This window comes from Gavialis gangeticus, unplaced genomic scaffold (assembly GCF_001723915.1).
Source record: "Gavialis gangeticus isolate Ggan-Ray unplaced genomic scaffold, GavGan_comp1, whole genome shotgun sequence".
In the NCBI taxonomy this organism is placed as follows: Eukaryota; Metazoa; Chordata; order Crocodylia; family Gavialidae; genus Gavialis; species Gavialis gangeticus.
The window spans coordinates 35765215-35771183 of NW_017728992.1; positions in this window are offsets into that span (position 1 = coordinate 35765215).

Genomic DNA, 5969 nt, shown 5'->3' on the forward strand with positions numbered 1-5969 from the left:
AATCCGCTGTTGCACAATTTCTCCCGCGTGCCCCCCAAGTAATGTCTGACCTGCTTCAGTGGTCTGGGACTCACCACAGAGAGAAGTGATTCAGATCAGGAGAAGGACAGGTTCTGATGAGAGAAGGCAGGAGTTGATGAACTGTTTCCAGGCAAAATTCGTGACTTAACTGCTTTCCTGTTCAGTACTACCTCCCCAAATGACTCCTTCAAAGCCTCAGAAATTAGCTAGTCCCCAAAAGACATCCACTTGGGGATTAGCTAGTCATGTAAGGATCAGTGTTTTAAGTATGGGCTTGTTCCCTCCTCAACCCATCTGTCATTTCTTTGAGAAAATACATTAATTTCCATGGCAGCAGAATGCAATGTCACCAATAGGATTATTATGACTTCACCACAGGATCAAGCAGAAGAAGTTGGACTGGTCTTAAGTAAGCTCTTATTCAAACACAAAAATCTGAAACGATAGCAAGATGAAAAATTGGCTAAGTCAGTCTTCTTTGTGTTATGCAGAAATGTGTCTTTTTCTAGTTTTTTAGAATGTGAACCATTCATAATTGCTATGAATATCTGATTGATTGAGCTTTCCTAATGTTTTTAGCTAGAGTCCCAGAAACTCACAAACCTTGACAAAATCCACTGTCCTTCATAAAATAAATAAATATATAAATAATCTCTGGCCTCTCACCAATAGTTCACACTTGTTCATTTCACCATTTTATATTAGCATTTCAAATCGTATGCCTAAAAATGGAATATTTATATTAAATGTTTTATACGGTAAATGTATAAATAGTCTATATATTTAAAAATATGTTACTGTTTAGCCGATTCTTTAAAGAACTAGATATTTATATGGCTAGCAACAGCATATAGAGTTATAGTGCAAAATAGTAAATATATATTGAAGAATACAAACAGTTATGTTTGGATCATAAGCCATCCACTCACTAATGTGGATTGGAATCATATATCCCCTACTAGCAGTTTATCCAGATTTGTCCATTATGAGATTTATGAAATCTGAACCATCTGGTACTTGTCACTGTCAGCAGCAGGATTTAGGTTTATATGGATCTCTGACTGGTTTGATACAAAAAATCTCTCAGCTGGATAGTACTTTGAAGAAATCCTGGGTCATATTAGTGTCCTATGGCTCAGGTCCACCTCTCGTAGGATTGTTTTTAAAAATTTACATAGGAAGGTGAGAATTCCACAAAATAAAGCAAATGTGAGAGCCATTTCCTTCATAATGAAAGCATTTGCTCAGAATTATCGGAAAAATGCTACAAACGCAGATCAAAAAACCGCCCTCAGATGTGAAGGGTGACAGACTTTGATTCAAAGGATCTATTGTCTCACTGACTTCAGTAGAAACTTCTTAGATTTTACAGATAGGATTATGTTGCATTCAAGTTTTCGATCACTGTGAGGTGCTTTTCTTACATTTATGATTAACTAGCATGGCTTTAAAATAGTTAAAGTTGGCATGTACTCTGTGCAAAGTGCTTTTAAGGCCCAAGCACATGGCTTGTTTGCTACTGTAGACAAAGCTAGAAACCAAAACTGATTAGAGACAGTTTTTGACAACTGGCTGCACTGATAATTTTACAGGGAAAAAAAATCTTTTTGGGCTAATGTATACAACAGATATTTTATTTAATCTAGTTCAATTTTATTTAAATGGAATAGGGCTCTTAGAGAATGAGAGTTTCACATTTTGCTGTTTCTTATCTGGAACATCTTTTTCTAGAAGGACTTAATTTATCATATCTACAGAAGTGTGAGCTAGAAACTCCAAAGGCATTTTCATCTGTTATTTTGTGTGGAGCTCTTTTGACTGTTTCTGTCAGGAAACAGAGCATTTGAAGGTAGAAACATAATTATTTATTTACCATAGAATATGTAAAAATAGCATTTAAAGTACATTCTGCAATAGTGACAAGATGCGTTTTGTAATGATTGCATGGAGCCAGTACAAACTTCACTGTTAAGTCCTCAGAATAACTTCTAGGCTCCCATTAGGCAATTCTTAACATTTGAAAAGAATACTTCATGGAAAAACACAACACACATGATATAATATTCACATTGTAACTATCTATTGGGGAGCGGGGGAATCTTCAGAATAAATGTTGTAAATTCTTCAAAATTCTGAAACATGGGACAATGAATTATGCATCATAATTAAGATTTACCAAATACCTTTAACTTTTTCCACTGTGTTCCACATCCTTGTCTTCATGGCATGTGTAACAGGGCACCATCTCCAGGGATGACTATAAAGCCTCTGGGGACCAAAAAAATGTACTCTTCCCCGGCTCTATGGGCAATCTGCCCTTCTCACACAGCACACCTTGAAATTAATTGCCATTAAAATACTTGGCTGCCCTGTTCTTATCTTAATGACCACCAGTATTTGTGGATGTCTGATAACTTAGTTAAAAATGTCATCCAAAATCTACCTGAAAAAGCATTTCTAATTTTTTCCAATGCATCTTCCAGAAGATTTTCTTCATAGTTTCATAGTTAGTAGGGTTGAAAGGGACCTAAGCAGATCATCTAGTCCGACCTCCTGCCATGGCAGGAAAGGATGCTAGGGTCAAATGACCCCAGCTAGGTGGCTGTCTAGCCTCCTTTTGAAGACCCCCAGGGTATGGGCAAGCACCACTTCCCTTGGAAGTCGGTTCCAGCTCCTAGCCATCCTGACAGGGAAGTAGTGCCTCCTGATGTCTAGCCTGAATCTACTCTCAGTCAACTTATGGCTGTTGTTCCTTGTTACGCCCAGTAGTGCTCAGGGGAACAGAGACTCCCCCATTGCCTGCTGGTCCCCCTTGGCAAGTTTATAGGTGGCCACCAGATCCCCTCTTAGCTTTCTTTTGTGGAGGCTGAACTGGTTCAGGTCCCATAGCCTCTCCTCATAGAGCCTGCCCTGCTGCCCCCTAATCATGAGAGCGGCCCTCCTCTGGACCCTCTTGATGCTGCCCACATCCCTCCTGAAGTGCAGCGCCCAGAACTGGACACAGTACTCCAACTGCTGCCTGACCAATGTCTCATAGAGGGGGAGGATCACTTCCTTGGACCTTCTCGTGATGCATCTTTGAATGCATGACAAGGTGCAGTTAGCCTTCCTGACCGCATCCCCACATTGGTGGCCCATGTTCATCTTGGAATCAATAGTGATTCCAAGATCCTTCTCTGCTTCTGTGCTGATGAGAAAGGAGTTCCCCATCCTGTAGGTGTGCTGCTGGTTCTTCCTCCCCAGGTGCAGCCCCTTGCACTTGTCCATATTGAAACCCATCCTATTCTCATCCGCCCACCTCTGTAATCTGTCAAGATCTAGTTGTAGCCTGTCCCTTTCTTCTAGCATGCTCACTTCTCCCCACATCTTAGTGTCAGCTGAGAACTTGAACAAGGTGCTTTTCACCCCCTCATCCAAATCGTCGATGAAGATATTGAACAATGAAGGCCCGAGGACCGAGCCCAGGGAAACCCCACATCCCTCCAGGCTGAAAATGACCCATCCACCACCACTCTCTGGGTGCAGTCCTCCAGCCAATTTGCAACCCATCTGACTGTGTAGGCATTGACACCACAGACGCTAAATTTTTTGGTGAGGAAGGGGTGAGAGACAGTGTTGAAGGCCTTCCTGAAGTCCAGGAAGACTATGTCTACCATGACACCTGCGTCCAAGGCTTTTGTGACCTGGTTATAGAAGGCCACCAGGTTGGTCTGACAGGACCTGCCTCTAATGAACCCATGTTGCTTGCCCCTTAGCATAAACTCCCCTGCTGGCCCTTCTCAGAAATGCTCCTGGATAATTTTCTCGAAGAGCTTCCCCAGGACCGAGTTTCAGTTTCTAAGCTCTTTACCCCTTACCTCTGCAAATCTAATCAAAACCACAGCAATTTAATAAAGCAGAGGGTGTACAGTGTTTTCTAGACATTAGTAACTAACTTTGTCAGTAGTAAACTTTAATATGCCTTAGAGCATTAGCTTAATAAAATATGCTGACAGTTTAACTTCATAATAACCTTTCCCTTCATGTATAGTTTTTATTGCTTGCTTTCTGCAGTATAACTAAATACTCTTTTGCTTTTTAAAGTTAGTTGTGTCATTCTGTGAAAGGATTACATTTTTTTATTTCATTTAATGTTCAAATGGAGAATTATTTGAATACTGGAAAACAGCATTATTTGAATAATAACATTCACTGAACCATGTGACTGACAAAGAGAATTTGACCAGTCCCAGTTTCAGTTAAGTTCCTAATAGATTCCACTCTCTGGCATATTGGTCATTATATCAGTCTAACTGGCAGCAGAATCAATTCTAATCAGAATTGCACTGGGGGAAGGGGTATGTGATGGGATGAGCACAGGGAAGACCATATGTCATGCAGCTCCAGAGAGGTTGTGCAGGAGCCCATTCAGTATAGTTAGGAGCATAGGAGATACCACACAGTGTGCATCTGGGAAGGGGCCTTGAGGAGACCATGCAGTGGCTTGTCCCAACATGGCTTGTCCCAGAGTTGCTGCCACTGCTTCTGCCTAGCCAGGACAGTTGCCACTGACTACCCCAGGTTAGTGCCAGAGTCAAAACCAGGGCCACTGCATAGGGTAAGATCCAGCAGGGTGGAGTAAGTGGTCAGGAGGCCATGGCAGGAGCAGTAGGAGAAAGTAGTTAGGGGAGCAGGCACTGGGGGAACAAGTGATGGGGGATGCAGGGAGCAGAAGGCAGTTACCGGGGTGCAGGTCAAGTGGCAGGGGCAAACAGGCCCTTTCAGAGAATGACTGATTTTATATTTTAAAAGTAGGAACCGCTAGGAATATCACCTTGCTATTCAGGCCATTGGAGGAAGGACATTTCCCACTGTGGGAAAATTAAGTATCTTTAGGATATTGGATTAGTGATGTTCATGTCTGAAAGGGTACAAATGTTCTCCTGGTTTTAATCAGATCAGATACTTTAGTATGAAAACATGCACCTTTTTGAGGGGGGAGGAAGTTATATGCATGGTGTGGACTCCCCAAGAATCCAGTGGAAGTTGTATGTCAATGGCCAGATAAGAAACTGTACTTAGGCTCTGTCTTGAGAGCTAGTTTTTGTCTGGAGTCTTCTTGGGCATAGGAAAGACTGTAGGTCCTCATCCAGCAGGCTGAGTAAGCTGGCTGTCAGGAGAAGTGGCAGGGGGCTCTGACAGAAGAGTCAAAGACAAAGGTTTCTTTTTTACATGTTGAGTTAAATAGAAGCTGTATTTTGGGGGGCAAGTTGACAACCCACCTACACATACACACAGGTAAGTTCCTAACTTGGATGGTACAGTGTGTATGTGTGTGCTTGGGGTACCTGGGGGAAGGTTCAGGGGAGAGAGAGAGTTAAAGTGTAGGAAGTGAAAGTTGCCAGAACTGGGATTAGAACCAGTGGACTACTAAGAAGCTGAGTGAGAAACTGAGGCTTGGGTTTACTTAAGGTAGACTGGGGCTGGAAACTGAGGCAGAGAGCTGAGATATTGGGCAGGGGGCAGATAAGTGCTGGTAAGGAGGAGACAGCCAGGAAAGAAACTGAGGCAGAAACCTAGTTGCTCAGGGGAAAAGGAAAAGGCAGTGGGGATAAAACAGTGGCAAAGAAACAGGGGGGTTGGAGGCAGAGAGGAGCTCAGGATAGGTATTGGAGGTGGCAGTGAGCCAGAAGCAGGAGAGGGAGAAATGAGACAGAAGTTAGAGGTGCGAGGAGCAGAGATTGGAGCTGGAGCAGGGCCAAAGCATAGTAAAGCAAAATCCAACTTAGGGGTCCAAATAACAGTTTTATTACACAGACTACACACTACACAGCCCCATGAAGTTATTGGTACATACACACACACAAGCACTCGTAATGGCATCAGGAGAAAGAGACTCAGTGGAAGGGTTGGAGTCCAGGTAGGGAAGAGAAGCAGAGTCCAAGTCCTTGGTTGAAGAGGGGGTGGAG